The 22,888-nt window shown below is 41.4% G+C and overlaps 1 protein-coding gene across 2 annotated transcripts in view; it reads left to right on the forward strand.

Moving 5' to 3' along the window:
• The first annotated feature begins 1,217 nt into the window (after nt 1-1,217).
• The window catches only part of HPGDS (hematopoietic prostaglandin D synthase), a 72,696-nt gene continuing 51,025 nt past the window's right edge, over nt 1,218-22,888 (forward strand). Inside the window, exons 1-2 of one of the 2 annotated variants that reach the window (XM_075609894.1) lie at nt 1,218-1,370; nt 10,865-10,959. The gene's annotated coding sequence lies outside the window, so the exon portion shown is untranslated. The remainder of the gene's footprint in view (nt 1,371-10,864; nt 10,960-22,888) is intronic. The other variant, XM_075609901.1, reaches the window with a different exon arrangement.

Below are 22,888 nucleotides of genomic sequence, written 5' to 3' on the forward strand. Positions count from 1 at the left end.
TCTCAGCACACAAATGTTAAATACTAACTATGGGGCTTATGCAGAGAGGAACGGTAAAGTTTAAAATGGCTGTAAAATAGCCACAGATTTGCCGTTAGTGAAGGTGTTATGCAGAGAACGCCGTTAACTCATTTCGGCAAAAAACTGCAAATTGCCAACTTTTCCTGGCTATTTGAAACTCGCCATACTAATGCACATATTGGCGTGTTCCAGCGATTCGGAGCTTCTGGAATACCACGCTATATTAGCATGGCGAGTTTCAGGTTCTCGCCACGAGTTTGGCGAGTTTTACAGCTCTGAAATTTTTTCAGAGCACTTTTAAAAATCGCGCCATTTTCTCCCAAGTTTAAGGATTTCTGCCTAGTTTTTTCGCCACAAGATGGCGCTATTTCCTTATCTATGCTCTCTGCATGAGCCCCTATATTACCGTAACTAAATTGACATCTACTAAATATAGTTACAAGGAGGCAAAGTTTGTTGTTTCGACCTGTTGGCTGTGTATATTGCTTAAAAGGATCTACACATAGGAGAATATTTTTTATAGATTGTACATAAGTATTTGAGTAGAGCATCCAAATAAGGGATTTGTGAAGTTTCAAAAGATGGTGTACAACAACGTGTGTGTACTGCGAGCATACATATTTTACATTTATAAGTATCAGCCTGGCTTTACTGAGAGCTCTAGGTGCTAGCTACAGTACTACATCATGTACTGAATTCCAGGGGAACAAACATGAACACATAGTGCAAAAGGAAAATCTCTAAATATTATGAATTAGAGACGTGTGAACATGCTGATATTCGCTTTGGTGCTTTTTTGAGTACACTTTCTAAAAGTTTCCAAAACCAACAAAAACTTTGGTGCTAAATGTTCTAGTAAAACTGGCCAAATTGTTCAAAAATAGCTATCTGACTTTTTTAAAGTGTCAAAATAGCAGCACTGTAACTTTTATAAAAAAAAATCTAAATTTTGAAAGAGAAAGTCATCAAAATGAATCGAACATGCAATGCCCATTAACGTTTTAGTTTTAAGTGAATTTGTTGCAAACTTTTGGATCAAAACAGACTTTTTTTTGCCATTTTTAAAAGGGCGAACTTTGCAACGTTCACATACAGTAGGCGTGCGAAAAGTTCACACATCTCTATTAAGAATTAGCAATATATTGTGGAACAACTTTCCACTAGGCGGCAATATTTACTGTCCTCAGCCTCAGGCTGCTTCCTGACGTTAGATAGGCACACACTGCCCCTGATGTTAGATCGGCACACACTGTCAATCTGCTGTACACAGAAAAAACTGCAAAGTTGCCTGCAAGTTCTTTGCTTCTGGTGGTTTTGCTGAGGAATTTTGCAGAACCTGGATTGCTGAGGTAAAGTTACAATCAAATAATTGTTTCTAGTCTGGTTATTTAGTATCTCTGACTTTCTTATGGAATGCTGAATGATAGTAGTATAGTAGTAAAGTTATAGTTTGGAGGCATTGCTGCATGTTATTTTTTAGGGTCGGACAGGCACTTACAGTATACTGAAAAACCTACACAGCATCTACACAGCAAAGCCTTTAAAGGGGTTATTTATCAAGCTCTATTATGGTTTAACCCAGGCAGGTCTTAACTCCCATTCAAATCAAGGAGAGTTAATGCCAGTTTGGGTGCGTTAACCCAGCGGTGCGCAAACTGGGGTTTGCGACCCCCAGGGGGGGCGCAAGACTGCCTGCGGAGGGCGCGCGGTTTACATTGGCCCCACGCGCTTCCCGAAGGCACTTAAATTAAGTGCCGGGGAGCTGCAGGGCCTCTGTAAACCTTTACTTACCTTGACTCGCCATGGCAACGCGGCATCAAATGACGGCGCAAGGTCATGTGACGTCATGACGTCGGAGTCGAGGTAAGTGGGGGTGAGGAGGGCGCGAGGGTGAGGTGACCGCCGGCAGGGGGGCGCAGGGAAAAATATTTGCGCCCCCCTGCGTTAACCCATAACCGAGCTTGATGAATCTAGGGGGTTAAAGTATAGCTGTCTTCATACTGACAAGGCTGTCATAACTCTTTTTGGGGGTTATTCATTAAGCTGTGATAGTGCCCATAGGGAAACGTCTGTTCAAAACTCCAATATAAGCCAGTGGGAGCGTCTGTGCCCCAGTCAACATTTTCATATTCTTTCAACTAACCCCATTCCAGTAACTTTCCGTATTACCCCAGCATTATATTAGGCTGTGAGCTACTGTATGTCAATGCTCATGCTTTTCAATGCTTTTGTGCTATGCTTCACTCTGATCTGTAGCAGAATGCAAGACGACCATAGCATCTTTTTATCGTTCTTTTACACTCTGCAGCTCCAATAGTAAGATCCAGGAATGTAGACTGTACTGAAAATATATAAAATCATAAGATACACAATTATAAAACAAAAAGTACTCTCTATTCCACAAGTTAACTTTTTAAATAGTTAAACCTTGGCCCCCTGCAGATGCACTTCCAGAAAGCCCTCCTACTGTCTCTGTACGTTCTTCCTACTAATTAGGTTGTAAGCTCTTCGGAACAGGGATGCGTTTTCCTAAATGTTACTTCTATGTCTGAAGCACATCTTCCTATTACCTGTTATTTGTATTATTTGTTATTTATATGATTGCCACGTGAATTAGTACTGTGACGCACTATGCACATTGATGGCGCTATATAAATAAAGGCATACATACAATTAGTATTATATAATTCATCAACCCATCCACATAAGTCCATGCTATAAAGTACAGCAATTTAATTTCTCATTCCTTCTACACTGTGCCAGTCTTCCTGATCTCATCATCCTGCCAAATATATCTCTTCTACCCACTCTACTTTACCTACATCATTCGCTATCTCACTGTTTGCTAATACCCCCTCACTATTGCCCAGCATATTAAAGGGGCAATGTTAATAGGTAAAATGGTATGGAATTATACCTCTCTTTAAAAAAAAAATCTGACATATATACTGTATACAGCAAGTCATTTTAATTAATTGTTTTTAACTTTTAACATTTCCATGATTAAAAAAAAATCTCCATAGCATTTGTTTATCTGTATTTTACATAGTTACATAGTAGACGAGGTTGAAAATAAGATATATGTCCACGAGTTCAACCTATATTCAATTCAGACGACAGATACGTTATCCTATATTTTGTTTTTACAGTATATTGATCCAAAGGAAGGCAAACAAAAAAACCTTAGTGAAATATTATCCAATGATGTCTCATAAGGAGAAAAATAAATTCCTCCTTGAGTCTAGTAATAGCAATCAGTTATCTCCCTGCATCAACGTCCTTGCCATGTTTAGGCTGCGGCCCCGCTGGCGCTGACTGCGCTCATGCTTGAGAGCGGTGACGTCCCCAGCTCTCCAAGCATGAGCGCCGGGTGTCTTGGCTATTTTGCAAGCGCGCAAGGGGGGGGGCATTGGGGGCTTGTTGAGCGCGCTTCAAACTCTCTTTTTTTTGACTCCCCAAGTGCCTAACCTTTTTGTAAATACATCTGTTTTCTGCCATCACAGTCTCCATGGGTAATGAATTCCACAGTTTAACTGCCCTTACTGTAAAGAATCCTTTCCTTTGATGCTGGTGAAATCTCCTTTCCTCCAGCCTTAAAGATGGCCCCAAGTAATTTGTACTACCCTTGGGATGAATTGTTCTTTTGAAGGTACCATATATTCATACTGAATATATTTGAATAAATGTATCATGTCCCCTCTTATCACCACCAAGAACATAAACCAAAATAAACAGCGGGGGTTACAGACTAGGCCGAACCAAACCCGAGCTCACAGTTACTGTGGCTCCTACCTGATCACCACATGCCGACCCAGCCAGAGGAAACGTAACCAAGCCACTGGATGACCAACCCTAAGAATGGGAGGGACCCTTCAGACTAGCTAACCCAGTAAAAACCAGAGCCCTTCCCAGTTCAGATGTCTAACGTTTAGGCTAATCCCACATATTTTAACATACATTCCTGGCAAAACATGCTATTGTGGCCGTAAACACAATATGATACAAAAGATGTGGATGAGTCATAGCTTAGTCTACTCCCCTAATGGGAGTGAATCAGAAGCATAGGGGTTCCCTGTCCACAAATTCACAAAGCAATAGTTGTATGTGGATAAATGCCCTTTAACAGTCAAAATGAATCGCTGTATCCTTCTTACAAGAAGAAATGCAAATATAGCAGCAAATTCCTGTTAGGAGTGTTATTTGACAACCAAGTGCTGTCTGTTTGGCCTTGAGGTAAAGGTATAGGGGATCTCTACCAGAATATCACCCCCAGGTGGCTGTCAAATGAAGATAAATGCTGTTTAGCAGCCAATCTGTAGGCTAACGCCCTATTTGAGAGGGGATAGGTGGTAATGGGACCCCTGATCGTAACTGTAGTAGGGAATGCGGATTAGCAGCCAATAGTCCGTTAAGCAGCTACCCTTCAGGGTACGATCTTAGAATGTATTGCCCACAAGTCCCTGATTCTAAATAGTAAAGAGTACTGTATGTCAACCAATTGCTGTCTAATTGTCTAGGAGGTAAGGGTATAGGGAATCCCTGCCAGAGCATCAACCCAGGTGACTGTTAGTGAAAGATAAATGCTGTTTATCAGCCAAACTGTAGGATAATGCCCTAAAGGAATATGGGATCGTGTGGCACCCTGATCGGGGCTACAGTAGAATAGGGAAATGCTATTTAGCAGCATATGGTGGATCCTGTATTCCAATGATAAAGGGTAAGGGAAGCGAGATTCCTATACTAAAATCTTGGTTTAAACTTGTCACAGACGGAAGTATGACATCTGCAGACAGCTCCACAGCATGTAAGGAGTTCCTCCTTGGTAAATAGAGTAAAATGATTTATTTAACACCTCTGCCTTCTCTGTATCTCCAATAATTTTAAATGATTCTATATTCTCTTGTCTAATCTTTTTGCTATTAATGTTCTAGAAGAACTTTGTGATTGATCTTCCTATTGCGGTCTTTTTTTCGTTTACAATTTTTACTGATCTGATTGCCCTTTTGCATCTTTTGTTACATTCCTCAGAATTCTGATATGATGCCTCCGTCCCTTCAGACTTTGAGAATCTAAATGCCTGCTTCTTCTTTTCCATTCCTCCCTATCTGTTTATTTATCCATGTTGGTTTAGACTTGTTTCTTTTATATTTATTACCCAGTGGTATACACTGATCATTTACTCATCAGTCAATGTTTTAAAGACTGCCCATTTCTTTTCAGTATTTTTTCCTTTAGGATCATCCCAATGTATTCCTTGGGGACTCTTCTTTTGTTGATCCTAGAGAAAATATGTTTTTTGATAGTTTATTTCAAATGAGACCATGTTATGATCACTGTTTCCCAAATGTTCTCTAGCTTCAATATTTGTTATTATGTCTATATTCTTTGGAATTACAAAGTCCAGCCATGCCCCTCTTCTGGTTGGTTCCTCAATAATTTGGGTCATGTAATTATCTATTCGTATGTACACCCAAAAAAACGTTTTCCTTTTTTGGTTGTACTTATAATCTTATTGCCCCAGTCTATGTCTGCATAATTATTAAAACATGACCTAATTTTGATGCCTTCCCCATTTGCAAAAGTATTTTAGCTTCCTCAGTCTGACAGATATTTGGTGGTTTATAGAATATCCCTACAAACATTTGTTTTGTACTTTTACCTCCACTGCTAATTTCTATCCACAAGGTCTCTACATTTTCATCAATCCCTTCATAAACATCGTCCTTATGTTAGGTTTTAAATCTGATTTCTCGTATAAACCTACTGCACCACCTCTTCTATTTGCTCTATCCCTCTGAAAAAGCAAATAACCCTCTAAATTAGCTGCCCATTCACGAGTTTCATCCCACCATGTTTCAGTAATTCCTATGATATCATACTGCTCCTTTCTGGCTATTTCAAACTCCTCCATTTTATCTACCATGCTACTTGCATTAGCAAGCATGCGCTTAAGGTTGCTACAAGTCTGTGCTATTGTTAGTTTACCTGCCCCCACATTTCTCCTGCCATTGATTTGACAAGTTATATTGGTATTTAATACGAGTGCCTCCGTGCCTTCTGAAGTCACCTTTCCCGCCACTCCAGCCCCATGAAACATAGCCTTTTCACCATTCCTATATATTCTGTCTAGTCCATTACCTCGTGCTTGTTCCTCGACCCTCTTTCTGTGCTGGAGGGACCATTCCCTGGCTACTAGAGGAAGCATATATACCATGGGAAAGGAGGGGGAGGGATAGGGAAGGTGCGAAAACCTCTGCTCAAGCTGAATTCATAATATTGAGTGATGTAGATAAGGTGCTTGACTGAGAATGTATTTATAAATGAACCAGAAGAGAAAGAACTCAGTTAAAGATTTTTTAAATAATACATTCATCACTATAGATAACTGAGTGCTACTTTAACTGCGTTCTTTCTCATTTCTCTGGTTCATTTACTAGAGGAAGCAGTCTGCCCCAGTCTTGACATTTCTGCCCTGACTCTCCAAACATCTTCACTCATTCTGTCAAATCTGTTGTGATGGGTCATCCCAGAACTGGCTTGCCTCTTCAACTTCCCCTGCTCCCCCTGCTAACTGTTACCCAGCAACCTCCCTCTTCCTTGTCCTCAGCTACAGCTCCACCATAAGAACCACTAGTCGCAGCCAGCCTTTGAAAATTGTCAATGTCCCTCAATGTGGCAAATTGCCTCTCCAGATTAGCAATCTGAGACTCCAAAGAGACCACCTGCTCACACTTCCCACAGCAGTATACTTCCTGGAACAGCTGCTCCAAGTGCACATGCAAGTGGCAAAATGTGCACTGCGTGGCATTCTCAATCCTGCTCATTATAGCCCTTAATACTCCATAGTTACTAACTAACAGATTATAGAATTACATTAACCACCTTATTTTTAATGTCACCACATTGAAGTGCATAATTAATTTTACTTCTGTCAATTGTCTAATCCCTTCAGTGCCCTATTGACATATGGTGTTCGTCAAGAAAAGTGGCACCGTTGGGGTCCTTATGACACACACCGTGTGTCATTGGCCTCTGCTCGATTTTTTTAGGGACTGTACGGCGCTTGATCGGGTATCACACTCCCCGAGGGCTGGAGCGGGCTAATACGCCCCGTCCTCTCTGGCCCAACGGCTGGAACTGAAAACTCATCACAGGATTTACTTTTATTTATTTTTTATTATATTTTGTTATAAATATATTTGTTGAAACAGGATATACTGCATAAACAACCATAAGATAAAAAGCAATTTTTATTTTATGAATAAATAATGTTCAGTATTCAAAAAACAACCTGTGAATTTAAATTAATTAACTAACTTTCGTGGGTGTTATTCATTAAACTGTGAGAGTGCCTATCAGGGTTATTGACTTCAAAGGGAGTTTCTGTGCGACAGTGCCTCGGTTGGCACCATCACAGTTAATGAATAACCCCCTTTGCATGTTGATCCATCTTTTCAAAAAGTTCACCAACGTTTTCTTTATAAAGAAATGATTTCTTTTAATTAACAATCAAAAATTAATAGACGATACCGTTCTGTGTCTAACGAAATGCTTTTATTTGTGTGAGCTTTCGAGATACACTGATCTCTTCTTCCGGCGATGTAACAATGAATAAAGCAAGCAAAACGTATACTTAAAAACAGTGTCTCTTGGAATGTTATCTGTGCTTGTCCCTCCCCTGTGTGTAGATTCGATTTATGGCTAGAGGTGTTAAATGGTCCTTGAATGTTAGTCATATAAGAGTGAGTGTGCATGCACCAGTAAAATGTCCAGCCACTTACAGATGCAGCCACGAGTATCCAATGTCTTGCCTGGGAAAATACTGTGGCTATCTCCCAATAATACTGCAACATTTCTGTGAGATTCTTCAGCCAGACTAATGGCCCATCGGATTAACACAGCGGTTTGAATGGGACTGCTGGGGCCCCCTGCTGTGTTAATCCGATGGGCCATTAGTCTGGCTGCAGAATCTCCCAGAAATGTTGCTGTTTACTGGGAGATTGCCCCAGATTTCCAAGGCAAGCCATCGGATACTGGTGGCTGCATCTATAGAAGCTTGATCCTAAGTTATCACTTTTGATAAAACCTGGGACCATCTCAAACTGCGGTGGCCCATCCACTGCACATGCGTCTGGTGCCGGGGAAATCCCAACTGCCTGCCATATGGGTGATGCTCCACTTGCTTTCCCGTCCAACGAATATAGGAACCATATAAATCCAAACTTCCACCAAAGTGACACATGTTGGATAAAAAGAACTTAACAACCAAACAATAAACCACTGCTCCCATCGAACAACTTACAAGTGAACATACTGTAAGGGCAGAAACAAGTTGATTCCCATCTCCCAATACTGCGGATCACCTGCTGACCCAGACCCACCCTTCCAGGCTCCGTAGTCGCCCTAATCCTGAAAGAATGGGTCCCAAATTAAGAAACTTCCACATACACACCCACTATACAAACAACTTGAAAACTTGTGTGGACTGGAAACGGGTAAGAGGCTCCCCATTATGATAGATTAACAATGACCCAAGCCCAGGGGATCTTACTACCAAGAACTCTCTCATCCTAACTACTGGACAAATACTTGACTCATCCAGACTTCCCATAGAAACCCATTTACCTCAGCCCCTCATTCCCCCCTCTCCCAATCTTGCACTGCTGTTCCCTTCCTCCGCCCTGCCAAAACCTGGTTGACCAGAAAATAATTGGTCACATCCTGAATGCCCTTTAACTTACAAAATAACAATATTCCCGCAGTTCCATAGAACGGCAGGGCAACCTAAATCCTTTTTCCTCAGCAGGAATGACAATATTGCTTCCACATGTTCACTGTGAGATTGCAGAGGGCTAAATGCCAAGTAAAACTCCCCCTATTCAGGCCCAAACACCACCGCTTCCTCAAGTATCCCCCCAAACCACAGTCTCCTGCCACATTGATGAACAACTCCAGCAATGCATTAAACACCCTTTTTTGCCGCAAGTAAATTCTCCCATTACAGGAGGCCAGGAAATTATAACAAACCTCCAAATAATCCTTCATTACCTGTGACACCCGAATAAAATTATGGGCCACTAACCCTCACTTAAAGAAGTTGCCAAGCGCCTAAAAAAAAGCAGACCCGTGGCCTTGATCCTATCCGGCAAAGGCCAAATTACCTAATAAGGACTATTACTGCCTCACCTTGAATTATTCCAAGAAGAAGAACCCCACCAACTCCGACAGCACAACTAGCTTCTCTGCCGGGAGCCCCCAGGTTCCTTTTTTGGTACCGCACCCAGGGAAGAGATCCTCAAACCTGGGTGGGTAAGGTAGGCAAATGGTTCCACCATCCTGCCCAGCTCCACTTCCTTTTGTGCTGCTCCAAAGAATGCTAATTCTGCTCCCATCATAACCCCAAAAAATCCCTGTATGGGATCTAAAAACCCACAATGAATCCCTCCCACAACGGCCGAGCAACCTCCCTCTATGGATAATCCTCGCACCAGGGGCCATTTTTTCCACGCTCACTGGCATCCATGCCATGACCGGCAGCTCCCCTTCCTTGCTGTTTAGTTTTCCCAAACTTCACTCTCTTAAAACATTTTGAAGCAAGATAGCCCCCCTTGCACTGTGAGCATTTGTGCCTGAATTTGCACCCTGCCCAAAATTTGGATTTGCCCTCATTGTACAACCAGCAGCCCCAGCTGACTGCCTGGTGTACTGAGGGTCGCATGTTGAAAGGGAAACAGTCTCTGAAGTGTCCTTATCATTGACAGCCAGAGGTCCATATCCTTAAACCCCCATTAAATATGCATCTGCACTGCCAACGCTGCTGAAACGTATTGTCGTATCGCCACCAAGCAGTACAGCCATACACCTTATAAGTCTCCCTGATTTTTTCAACATACTTAAATGGGGATGAATATTCCTGAGGCTTTTGCTCCCTAATAACACTTGCCAAAATAGCAAACATCTGCAGACAGTTTTCGGTACCTGCCTAATAGCCCATTCCTTGCACTTATCCTCAGACCCTATCTGACCACCCCATTAACTCCTTAAACCCAGGTACGAGAGTCACCAGTTCCACAAATAAACTATTCCAAGTGTTCTCCTTAACCACTACAGATGCAGTGCAAGTGAAGACCCAGAGGACTCCTCATAACCCAAATCAGACACCTTCCCAGCCTGATCCTTATTACTCCCCTTTGCCATGGATACACCAAATGCCTAACCCACTGACCCTGTCCTGCAGTATTTGAAGCAATGGAGCCACAGTGTGGCAAATTTACTGACATAAAGGGACCTATGCACTAAGCGCCGGAAAAAAAATCGCCGTCCAGTTTAAATTGCCATTTTTGACAGCGTATGCAGAAAGCACAGAATACCTGTGATAGCAACATTTGCATAACTGGTGAGTAGCCGGCGACGTGATGATCGCCTCTCTGAAAAGGGCTCACCCGGCGACTTCTTTCTGCTGCAGAAAGAGAGAGCCGCCTCTCCCTGCACAAATCTCGCTAGAGATCTAACATTTTTAATATAACATTTAAAGTGTATTGTAGCAGGGGGTCTCCGCAGCAGAACCTCGTTGATTTCAGGTCCGGGGGACACCTGCATCCTGAGATACAGGCCCCATTATGGAGTGCTGATATTTATTTTGCATTTTATTCCCATGATCACGTGACGATGGGAATAAACAACAATCAATAGAAAAAAGGCTATTGATTATTACTGTATTTATCTGTACCCTAAACAGGCACATATTAATATATTATCAGTCAATGGGCAATGAAAAACATAAAAAGAAAAATATACAACAAAAAAAACATCTACATACATTCAATATTTTTCTTACCTTTAGAAGCGTTGATCTGAATCCCGGCAACTCTGCAAGCTCTCGTACCACAACGTCATCAAAGTCAATCCAACGCCATCCACCTTGAAGATCCGGAACAGGTAACACAATTCTTCTTTCTTTTATCTGCTATCACTGTCTTCTTTCTTCATCTGTCATTATTTCTTTATTTTCTTTCATTCTTTTATCTTCATCTGTCAATACATAGCCCCATGGTAAATCCACAACACTATGTTGTCTCATTGGCTTCTTGGGGTAAAATGAGACGTCAAGGCCTTATATATGGTCTGTGATGTCACATTTTCAGGACAGATGGTACAGCTCCAATCTGACTGGACACTGTATCATGTGCCCTCCTCTTTTTTTTGTTAAGGGTGTGATGTCATCTCCAAGTGAGGTACGTCACATCCTTAAAACCACATGGCTATATCACATGGTATTACAGCCAGTGGGATTGAAGACAATCCCATTGGCTGCCGTACCATGTGATAGGTTACATTAGTTCAAAAAGATGTGACATCATCCCTTAAAGTGATGTCATATCCTTTTGAACAAATGTATCCTATCACATGGTATTACGGCCAATGGGATTGTAGACAATCCCATTGGTTGCTGTACCATATGTTAGGTTACATTAGTAATAATGAAATAGCAAGAAATATAACATTTTCAATCATTATCTATGCCACCAAGCTTTGTGGAAAAACATATATCAATAAAATCTTTGAATCATAATTGTATTTGTTATTACTTTGAAAAGGCATATAATGTGTTTCGCTTTTGAATTCTTTATGAAATTATAGATTTCAAATGTGATTTCTTATATACAGTATATTTACCATTTACGTAATGCAAAAATGTATAGTTTAATCGTTCACATAGTGCAGAGAAAAGTTTTAAATTTTTAAGTATTATTATATTCCTTTGATAGACTTTGATAGTATTTTATATACACAGAATGTTTATCACAGGTAGAGATCATTTACTTCCTCTTCTTAGGTGACAGAAAATGTTTATTACAACAACATACAGTTATAATAAATGACCAGTTTCTTAAAATAAAAGGATAAAACAGAAACAGAAACCCCTATACAGTATGTTACCATATGCCTTAGGTTCTTTCTCTGAGAGGTCACTGGAGAAGAGAATTCACGTGTTATGATCCCAAAACACACCTCTGTTGAATTCTGACTTTCAAATTACTTAGATGAAATGTTTGTACTATATCTTCGCCATTGAAACAACATAAGCCCACCCCTGTCGTAAATCAGCTCTGGCTGATAGTTATATGGCTTAAGGAAAAAAACTCCTTTCTTTGGATTTTAAAAGTCTGTCTGATATGAAAGATCTCATATCTTAATTTCCATAATAATAAGACAGACACCATCTTAATGGTTCCATCTGTGCTCTTCACATACACGCCTGCATCTAATTGACAGCCCAATGTCTATTTTTGCAGGAGAAACAGTTGTCTGTGTTTTGCACCTCTTACTCATGAAGTGTGTGCTATTATTTGATTTGTCTAATCGCAATTGTGACAGATATCTATTTGATACTCTTATGAATTGCTGTCAGGCCCATCATTTCTTATATTTAATATAGCCCTCTAACTAAGTGGTGACTTGTTTTTCACCTCTCTGTGACGCACAGGGGATATTTAAAGAATGTTAAGGTTTTCTTTGAGTCTGACAGCCCATTATCTGGCTGTCGTCCACTGCCTTCTAACTATACATTTTTCCTTTTTAGTGGGCCATCAGTGATAGCCCCCCAAATAAGCCTTCTTTGTAGATCAGCGCAGACAGAGGAATGGTCTTGGCCTGTGAGAAAAACAATTATTGTATTTTTTTTTTTATAATTTCTAACTAACGTTAATCCCTGAAGTACCAGACTGATTAAAATACTTTATATCCCCCCCTATTTTTAGTACAAACAGTTACTTATATTATGTCTTCTTTGTTTAAAATCGGCATATTTTATTTTGGAAATACATAAAAAAGTATACCCATTGTAATATTGTTACTGCTTAAAATATACCAATGGTAAAGGATGTGCAAAACTTTTTGCACATGATTGTGAAACGTTTGACATTTGGAAGATTTCATCATGCTTTATCAAATAATTATGTATCAAATAATTATGCACTGTAAATTCAGACAGGCTTGACGTTCCTTACTGTAAATACCATAAATAGAGTACAGACATACAAAATATACCATTAGCCTATTGGACTTCTAGTAGGCAGTGACTCGCAGTGAGTGATGCTGTGGTGTGATGTATATACTGTAGATGGAAAAAGGAGTGTACTGGGCTACCTAAAGTGAACATCTAGTCTAGTCTTTCAAACTTTAATTTCTGTATTGATCTAACAGCTATAAATAGGCTATGAAAAATAAAATTTTTAGCTACTGTTTAGCTCTTGCAATTATTTGTGCCAGTGACGACAACCCACTAACACAAATGAAAGCAATGAAAGTTTAGCCCATGTGTCATGGAAAAGGAAGAGTTTATACTGCAGCTCCAGCTAATTATTCAGGGAGTAAGCACATTCCTCTGGTTTAATCTTTGAGACCACTGGTTCAAACTTAATTCAAGACCAAGATGATAACCCAGTCCTAGGCAATTACTGTTGTGTGATATGGAAGTTCTGATGAGTAAAGTCGTGGAGTGAAGACAAAAATAGAAGAACTAATTAACTCAGAATATGTTGCCAAGACAGTAGCGTGATTTAGGAAAGGTATGAGATACAACATGGGTGATGGCAGAAGAGTAGGTTACTAGAACTCTAAGATATGTAATACCACTATTTTCCCACAATATAATTACATAATGTATTACGTAGTAAAATGTGGCAACAAGAGGAGGAAGGGCTTTGGCCACATGCAGTAAAATGACGGGACGAATGAGTTAGCAGACAACATTTTTCACCATGCTTCCTTCCATTATACTAAATGTACAAACCCAATTATGGATATATCCCAGTGAACTTCACACATTTTATTGATTAAAGCTATCCCATGGAATTATTTTTGAATGCTCCAACTTATTAGATGACAATGATCTGAGTAAATGTTCATTCTCTGCTCTCACCACTCTTACATTTTACATATCTGTTGTTTCTTAAAAAAACCTATTTTGTTTACACATATGTCCTTTTACTTTATCTCTGAGCAGAATTGTATTTGTGTTCTGTTAAAAACAATTCTACTTTGTTGTGCCATCATCAGATATGTTGATGATTAAGAACCTGTTGCTTATATTATCTTTTCTTTGATAGTTAAACGTAAAAAATATATACTATAGTTAAAGTAAAGTTGTTTTAAATGTGTAAGGCTTAAATCAAATAAAATATGTATAATTTCTCCCAGAACTACACAGTGCTATTGCCGCTTCAACTGACATATTGCAGTAGGCGTCCAGTATGTGCAAATGTTGTGCTCTGGAAGCATATGGTACTTTACTCTCATTGCATGATGGATTTGGCAAAAAATGGAAACTTAAAAATGTATTTGAAAGTGAATTCATTTTAATTAAGTTAATGAAACTTATACCAAATGTAGACTAGCCTAAGAACAGGAGCTAGGCTAAACCTACTAGTTATCACCCTTACTGCCCAGTACAGTTTATACAAGCTTCATTATTCCCTTTTGGTGGCATATGGTAGGATATACAACAAGTATAATATAGAAAATACTAGTAAAGCAATTTATAAGAAAACTTAACTGATAATGGTGAAACGGAAACAAAAGAGGGACCCTAAGACCCTCAAAAAATAGCCACATAAAATCCAACAGGTTTTCTCAGCACTCAATATGTAAATGACAAGTCAAATGCAGATGAATATGTAAAAAAAAAAAAAAAAAGTATTCTATGATATAAAGTGAATAAATAGTTCAATTGATAGATCGTAATAGATTAGTGTAAGCACAGTGCATACTCACAATTGGTTAATGACAATAATGGTCTACTCTGAGTCCTATCATGGACAAGTATAGACACAGTGTATAAAGAGAAAATGTGGAACTATACAAAGGATAACAAAATGAAGAGACAAGGGAGCGAGAGGCAGGGGGAAAAAAGGGGGGAAAGGGAAGTTACAGAGCGGCAACGTTTCAGGGGTGTGACCCTTCTTCTGACCCATTCCAATAGATCACAAGAATCTGTTGTACATCCCTTGTTGCTCTCAGATATAACCTCCCACTATACACAGATTATTAACAAGTCAAAGTAAAAACTGAAGACTCCAGCTGGCACAGTTCCAGATTGCTACATTTGGAACCGGGTAAAGGAAAGGAATAAACTCTCCAGAGGAGGCCTGAATCATCAATAACAGGAATCCTTAACATAACACAGCATAAACCCTAAAGGGGGTAATGTTACATGTAGCCAGAATAGGTTGGGATTAACTGGAAACAGGAAATTCTGCAAAGGAGTACGCCTTTATTCCCATCCTATTCCGGTTCATTTTTAGGTTGCCCATTCATTGCCATTGTGGCAATCCATGCCCATATTGTGGGCATAGTTTACCACAGTGGCAATCAATGGGTTTATTGGCTACAGTGTAATGTATTGTACTTTTATCTAAAAGTTATTTTATTGTGTATTTATTTTGTTTTGAAAGCAATTGGACAAACGTACTATTAGCCATTTTTGGCTACTTGTGCTTTTGCCCATTTGTATGTGTGGTGATTGGGGTAGAGGGGGTGGGTGGTGGGGGTAGTTGCCCCGGGGTGGGTGGTTAGGCCTCCCTGGTGTGGGTTTAACCCCTTAATTACTATATCAGTTAATAACTGCTAAGGTAATTAAGGGGTTAATGGCCAGCAGTTGGTATTTTTATTTTAATGTTAGTGCTCACGGAAGACGCTGAGGATGAATATGAGGATGAGGGTGGCCTTCATCCTAGCAGGGGTAAGTACAACTTTCATTTACTATATGCAGGCTGGATAATGTTTTATTTTTAATGGGCAAATGAGCTATTATCCAGATTTGAATAATAGGGATTTTGCTCATTACAGTACTGTATGTGTTGGAGGGGGGATATGGGGGTTGTGGGGGTGGGTAGTAGGGTGACCATTTATTGTCTTTGAGGTTATCTTTGCTCCCATTAAGGCCATATGTAACCACACTATCAATTAATGGGTGTGTAGACGGACGTTCACAGAGGTACACAATTGGAGTCTTTATAATGTGAAATTATAATAGGCTTTATTGTGCCTTTTCCTTTTCATCAGGAAATCATCCAAACACAGGGGGGGAACAAAGCTTCTATTCACTTGGGAGTATTTCTAGTGAAATCCTATGCAATTAATTCACATCTCCCTTAGTAAAGCATGTCTCGCAGCCCCAAAACATTTAGCATGAAATAAGCAGATATAAGCAGTCTCTTAATAATGAAAGTCTTAACTGTTAGCTGCTGTAGAGTAAGCTTCTCTGCTCTCCTGGAACCGCACCCGTGCGTGCACAGAAAATATCAGCATCCAGGTTTAGAAGTCTTATTTGGTGTCTTGCAATCAGCTATGCTGGGCAGAGCTCAAGACATGTGCTGTCTCCAAAGGTCAGCTCTCAGTCAGAGCTAAGGAGTCCCTTCCTGTCTCAAAGGCAGGCTTTTTCTACCACCTCTAATCAGGCAGGTGGTGTTAGTTAATTTGCTACCAGCAGTTAACCACCACACTGCTAGATCAGAGGCACATTTGTGAACAGGGATAAGTCCCCTGTTACAGGGTGTATTGGCTAGTACTGTGTTTTATTGTTTATTGGGGGTGGAGGGGATGGGTGACGGTGGTATTTGTTGGGTAGTGGGAAGGATTAACGCCTTCATTACCTTACTGGTAGTAACCACTAAGGTAATGAAGAAGTTAACTCCTCCCGCAACCCTCCCTGTAGGCACACCCACCACAGGCCAAGTATCACCTTCACCCACCTCCCCTACCCCCAATATACTGGGCACTGGTATTTAACCCCTTCATTACCTTAGTGGTTAGTCTCTACGGTAATGAAGCTGCCTGTAAATTTATTTTTATGACATAAGATGGAAGCAGTGGGTCTCCGGAGCAGATTTTAATGCAGGGCAGCTCTGGAGACTCCCGGCTTCAATCCGATGCAGTAAAAATAATTTTTTTCTTCTAAGTCATACTGCAAATTTCATCTCGCCACCCTTGATGTGGGAAGATGAGAAATGTGAGTTGCTTGCTAGTTGCAGCCACAACGAGATTATCAAAGCTACAGATGCAGCAACCGGTATTAGATCACTTGCCATGGAAAATCTGGGGCAATCTCACTGTAAATGCCTCAACATTTTTGTGAGATTCCTAATGGCCCATCGGATTAACACAGAGGGGTGTCTGTGAATAGTTTGATATCCGCTCGGTTTGTCTGAGCGGGCGCTCTATCGATCGGGAAGAAGCACTTCTCAAGTAGTTTGGCATGCTGTCGAAGCTTTGTGAAAAGCTACCTATGCCAAATCATTTGAGAAGTGCCAAAAATGCTTGATGAGTTAGTTATCGAAGTTTAGTGAATAGGCCCCTATGAGTCCTGGAGGATTGAACAGGACAGGGAAAGTTTGTGCTGGGAAAGTGAGGATACTGATGTCCCCCTGCCTCCAGTCCGCTAAAATCCCATTAATAGTAATAAATGTCCCAATCCTCAGGATCCGCACATAGCTCCCTCTTCCAGTAGTACTGTACAATGAAGCAAAAATAAGCAATTTGTCTGTTAGTCATAAACATGTACTCACTCAGTTCTCGACACAGGATGGATCCAAGGCGTGCTCTGGCCATATGTAGGGCAATATGGAAGAGAAGATTGGTGGTGCACAGAACGAGAAAAAACATATCTGAACTACAGTACCACTGATACGTGTGAAAAACTTAAATGGTACATGAACAGGGGAAGAGCACTCTTACAAGTTTCGCACCTGCTCCGGTACTTTGTTCTGGTCTGTTTTTTTCATGCAGAGCACCGCTAATTTTTTCTCCCTTATTTTATTTGGTGGTTGTTTTTTTAGGTTGCCCATTTATTGCCATTGTGACAATCCATGCTCTTATTGTGAGCATGGTTTACCACAGTGTCAATCAATGTGTAGATGGGGTGGTGGAATGGGGGTAGTTGCCCTGGGAAGGGTTGTTAGGTCTCCCGGGTGGGTAGTTGGGGGGGTTAACCCCTTAATTACTATAGTGGTTACTGACTCCTACATAGTTGCATAGTAGATGAGGTTGAAAAAAGACATACGTCCATCAAGTTCAACCTATGCTAAATTTAGACAACAGATACTTTATCCTATATCTATACTTCCTTATTGATCCAGAGGAAGGCAAACAAAAAAAACAGTGTCATATCATCCAATGAATTCTCATAAGGGGAAAAATAAATTCCTTCCTGACTCCAAGAATTGGCAATCGGATTATTCCCTGGATCAACATTATTCCCATGTTTACTTATTTGTTATATCCCTGTATACCTTTCCTTTCTAAAAAGATGTCCAACCTTTTTTTGAACAAATCCATTGTATCTGCCATCACAGACTCCATGGGTAATGAATTCCTCATTTTAACTGCCATTACTATAAAGAACCCTTTCCTTTGTTGCTGGTGAAATCTCCTTTCCTCCAACCTTAAGGGATGCCCCCAAGTCCTTTGTACTGCCCTTGGGATGAATAGTTTGTTTGAAAGCTCCTTGTACTGTCCCCGAATATATTTGTATATAGTTATCATATCCCCTCTTAGATGCCTCTTTTCTAATGTAAATAAATCTAATTTAGCTAGCCTCTCCTCATAAGTTAGATTGTCTATCCCCTTTATTAAGTTGGTGACTCTTCTCTGCACTCTCTCTAGTTCCAGAATGTCTTTTCTAAGGAGTGGTGCCCAAAATTGTACTCCATATTCAAGGTGTGGTCTTACTAATGCTTTGTAAAGGGGCATTATTATGTTTACTTCCCTTCCATCCATTGTCCGTTTAATGCAAGATAAGATCTTCTCTGCCTTTGCAGTTACTGCCTGACTTTGGACACTATTGCTTAGCCTGCTGTCTACAAGCACTCCTAAATCCTTCTCCATCAAGGATTCCCCCAATTTATCCCCATTTAATTTGTAAGTCGCCAGTTTATTCTTGCATCCCAAATGCATAACCTTACATTTATCTGTATTAAACCTCATCTGCCATTTACCTGCCCATGTTTCCAGTCTCTCCAAGTACTTCTGGAGAAAAATTACACCCTGCTCTGATTCTACTACCTTCCACAATTTAGTATCATCAGCAAAGATGGAGACTTTGCTCTCGATGCCAACCTCAAGGTCATTAATAAACAAGTTAAAAAGCAGGGATCCCAGTATCGATCCCTAAGGTACTCCACTCATGACTTTAGCCCAACCTGGAAAAGTTCGATTTATGACTACCCTCTGTTATCTAAAAACCTTTGCAAAATCTAAGTAGACCACATCAACTGCATTACCCTGGTCTAAATTCCTACTAACCTCCTCAAATAAACAAATAAGGTTAGTTTGACATGATCTATCCTTCATAAATCCATGCTAACTATTACTAATGAATTTTTTTCCATTAGGTATACCTGAATATTATCCTGTATTAAACCTTCAAGTAGTTTCCCCACTATTGAAGTCAGGCTTACAGGTCTGTAATTCCCCAGTTGTGATCTAGCTCTCTTTTTAAATATAGGCACCACATCTGCTTTACGCCAATCTTGTGGTACTGAGCCTGTGGAAATGGAGTCCTTGAATATTAAATGTAATAGTTTGGCTATTACTGAACTTAACCCCTTGAGAACTCTTGGATGTATGCCATCGGGATCAGGTGCCTTATTTACTTTAATTTTTTCAAGCCGTGTATGAACTTCTTCCTCAGTTAACCAATTGTTCCTTAATATGGCTTCCTCCTACAGCACTACTATTGACATTGATTCTTCCCTGGTAAACACAGAGGCAAAGAATTTGTTTAATACCTCTGCTTTTTCCTTATCTCCAATAATCTGCCTGCCCATCTCACACTGAAAGGGTCCTATATTTTCTTTTCTCATTTTTTTGTTATTAAGTTACTTAAAGAACTTTTTAGGGTTGACCTTACTTTCTATTGCAATCCTTTTTTCATTATCCATTTTTGCTAATTTGATTGCCCTTTTGCAATTTTTGTTACATTCCTTATAATTCTGATACGATGTCTCCGTTCCTTCTGACTTAAAGAATCTAAACACCTTCCTCTTCTTGTCCATTTCCTCCCCTACCTGTTTATTTAGCCACATTGGTTTTGACTTATTTCTTTTATACTTATTTCCCAAGGGTATACACTTATAAGTGTGCTTTTCTAACAATGTTTTAAAGACTGCCCATTTATCTTCTACATTTTTCCCTGGAAAAACATCATCCCCCCACATGCAGTGTACCACAGAAAGAGTTTTGCCTGGCCTGGGGTATATTGATAATCCACTGGTCAAATACTACCATATACTGCAGAGAACTACAGAAAATGAATTCCCGCTGGAATAGTGTGGATCACGTGGATGATTTGCAAAATACAGAATTGACTTTTACAAGTTTGTTTGGGGTGGCACGAAAAAGCCATAACTGCGCCCTTTCTGTGCTGCCTATGATTCCTGGTTTCACCAGGGGGAGGAGACAGTGAGGACATTGCGATTACGTGTGGGGCTGCGGATGAAATGACTGCTCCCCAGAGCGAGGAGTCTGTGATAATTACACAAGTTAGACCTGTACTGGGTGTGGACTGCAGTTTGATCCAAAATGGCGGTTCCTGCCGACCTGGGAGACCGCATGGAAAGTTTCTGAAAAGTTGCAATCTTTTCCCTGCAAAGTCTGTGAGTGGCTTGGCGCTGAACCAGAGTCACGCCTTTCTGCAGTATACCCCTACTCTACACTCCACCCAAGGGAGGGGACACTGCACCAACCAACTAGCAGCCACGACATCATTGAGGGAGGAGATGGATACGAGCTGCTGCACCCTCAGGTCCTCGGAGCTAGCCAAAAGAGAGAACTCCCCTTACCTGTCCTGCTCCTTCCAGGCACTTTATCCATGCCCAAGGTAGCAAACTGTGATTTTTCCAATTACCATCTGTCAGGAAACCTTCTGGCAGTGAAGGTAGCAGGCGTCTAATATCCGGAGTACCTTTGCACTAAGTGCGACTTCCCAGTCTGAGACCTTGTCAGGGGAGCTACTTTCCCACGGTGCGGAGCTTTCTATATGCGGCCTGTTAAGCCATCACCAACTACCACGGTCCAGCATGACAGCCCAGCGGTTACACCAAGCGAAGCGGGCCGCATCAACGCTACCCATGTGGGGGGCCCATGCACCCTAACAGATGTTCTAGGGGGTCCGTGCACCTCGGTTCCCAAAACGGAAGCCTAAAGACCACGAAGTGAGGTGACATGCTCAGGTGGCGTCGGAGCAGGAATGCTTCCATCCGATTGCCGCCAGTGATGGTGAAGTGCTGCGATACCTGTCCCCGGCAGGGCAGTCCCTACCCAGCCCCTCGGATGATGACAGTTCCAGATCCATGGTGATGTGCCAACCGGCGGACCACCCCTTTGACCCTGGAGAGAGAGAGCCACCTACCGCTAAAGTAGAGAGACGGAGTCCAGAAACCACCACACGGCGAGCGCTGGTGCGCCAAGAACCGCGGAGAAGTCCCATGGCCATGGCGGTGTCCAGCGCAGCGGAGGCAGTACCTGCCAGCGTTCCAGATGATCCAACGCACATCTCGAGTAAGCAGAGCGGTGAGGCACTAACCCCTTACTCCCTGCAGACAATGGAGGTATCCAGCGAAAAAGGCCCTTCCCGGCACCTACTTCCGTGCGGAGGATTGCGCCGACCTTCCGGAACCACACCCTGCGGAGGGCTAACCTTTGGTGCAGGACTTGGATCTGTACCGGGATCCCGCGATGTCTCCGCCTGATGATGTCACTGCCGTGGCGACTGCTGGAGCGGACCAGGACTGTGACCGCTACAGTGAGTACTGCCCTCTCCTGGCAAGAACTGGAGCATTATATTCACAAGGTTGCGGGGCGAGGAAAACAGCGCCCTGTGGACACAACCTCTAAGACGACACCACCAGTGGCAGGCCGTGGCCTAGTAAAATGTAAGGACTATGTCCCGGACATTGTTGAGTCCAAGGCCATACCCTCTGTCACTATTGCCTCTGCCCCCTCATATATACTCGCATAAAGATGCTGCGCGATGGGCTCGCAATCGCATGAAAGCTGCACTGTATTTGCAGCAACCCTGGGTTGGGCCGATTGAGTTTGAGTATGGCCCTGATGTGGGTGAGGTGCAGTATATTTCCAATGAGGAGGGAGAATTAGGGGGATTTGCTAAGAGGAGTAGTGTACAGTACCAGAGAAGTGGGATTCTGAGGATTCGGATGATAATTGGGATAGTGATCTTGGAGACAATGATATTCTAGGCGTATTCTCAGGTGGCTCATCAGGATATTATTCCCCTGGATGGGTGGAGTATGCTTCACAAAAAAACCCATAAGAGAGTATATTTTGTCCAGGTGTCTGACCCCGAGGTTAGCATTGTAAAGAAACCTGACCCCGGGCATTACAATGAAAATGGATTCTCCATGTTGGGAGTAATCCCTGTTATATCTTTTGCACCATTCAAATGTGGGTGGGTAATGAACTGCTGTGTGATCATGACAGTATTATTAACTGTATACCCATGTTATTGGTTGTTAATATCATGTTATATTGTTCCAGGTTACTCATCTGCAGGATGGACCCGTAAATTTGGCTCCAAGTGGGGACCATTTGATTCCACCAGAGGGAGAGTGTAGCCAGCCTGGTTTCCTTGGCTACTAAGTCTGCCCTCCCTGGCAGTAAGTCATGGTAAAAGCAGGCCTGCCAGGAGTTATCATGGATTTTCCCCACTGACAGTAGCTTCTTTGAGTGACAGGCGAGGCGGTGGGACTAGGCCTGTGTGTGTCCAATCACTGGATTCAGACCTGGCACATACTTCCCTTGTACTTAAGGAGCTGCACTGCTAAATTTAGGGAGTGCCTCTACCTCCTTG

This window comes from Ascaphus truei, chromosome 1, assembly GCF_040206685.1.
Source record: "Ascaphus truei isolate aAscTru1 chromosome 1, aAscTru1.hap1, whole genome shotgun sequence".
Classification (NCBI taxonomy): domain Eukaryota; kingdom Metazoa; phylum Chordata; class Amphibia; order Anura; family Ascaphidae; genus Ascaphus; species Ascaphus truei.